Raw genomic sequence first — 1,248 nt, forward strand, 5'->3', positions numbered from 1 at the left:
TTTTACTAATTATGAAACAAGTGAATCTCCATCATATTTGAAAAGTCGTGGCCTGTCAGGTGAGGTCCCGGATGACTGGAGGAAGGGCCACGTCACTCCCATTTGCAAGAAAGGGAGCAAGGAGGACCTCAGGAACTATAGGCTGGTGAGTCTCACTTCTGTGTCTGGGAAGATCATGGAACAAATCATCCTGGATGACATGCTTGATCATATGAGGAATGAGCATGTGATCCGTGATAGCCAGCACAGCTTCACCAGGGGAAGGTCATGCTTGACCAATCTGGTAGCCTTCTATGATGGAGTGACCGGCATTGGTGGACAACGGTAAGGTGACCGATGTCATTCACCTGGACTTGAGCAAGGCCTTTGACATGGTCCCCCACCGCATCCTTATCTCCAAATTGGAGGGATGTGGATTTGATGGGTGGACCACTCGATGGATAAGAAATTGGTTGAAAGGCCGCAGACGAAGGTGGTCATCAATGGCTCTATGTCCAGGTGGAGGCGGGTAACGAGCAGCATCCCCCAGGGGTCTGTCTTGGGACCAGTGCTCTTTAATATCTTTATCAATGACATCGATGACAGAATCGAGTGCACCCTCAGCAAGTTTGCTGACGATACCAAGCTGAGTGGTGCGGTTGACACAGTGGAAGAAAGGGATGCCTTTCAAGAGGCTAGAAAGGTGGGCCCAGGTGAACCTGATGAGGTTCAACATGGCAAAGTGCAAAGTTTTGCACTTGGGCCGGAGGAATCCCAGGCATCCATACAGACTGGAAGGAGCGGTCCTTGAGAGCAGCCCTGTGGAGAAGAACCTGGGGATCTTGATAGATGCAAAGCTTAACATGAACCAGCAGCGTGCCCTTGCAGCTTGGAAAGCAAATGGGCTCCATCAGAAGAGGGGTGGCCAGCAGGGACAGGGAGGTGATTGTCCCCTCTCTACTCTGCTCTTGTGAGGCCCCATCTAGAATACTGTGTCCAGGTCTGGAGCCCCCAGTACAAAAAAGACAGGGAGCTGTTGGAGAGGGTCCAGAGGAGAGCCACGAAGATTATCAGGGGCCTGGAGCACCTCCCCTATGAAGACAGGCTGAGGGAGCTGGGCTTGTTCAGCCTGGAGAAAAGAAGGTTGTGGGATGACCTTGACCTCATTGCAGCCTTTCAATACCTAAAGGGAGCCTACAAACAGGAGGGGGAATCAACTCTTTAAAAGGGTTGATAACTGCAGGACAAGGGGAAATGGTTTTAAGTTGA

The sequence above is a fragment of the Meleagris gallopavo genome, chromosome 2 (genome assembly GCF_000146605.3).
Source record: "Meleagris gallopavo isolate NT-WF06-2002-E0010 breed Aviagen turkey brand Nicholas breeding stock chromosome 2, Turkey_5.1, whole genome shotgun sequence".
Classification (NCBI taxonomy): domain Eukaryota; kingdom Metazoa; phylum Chordata; class Aves; order Galliformes; family Phasianidae; genus Meleagris; species Meleagris gallopavo.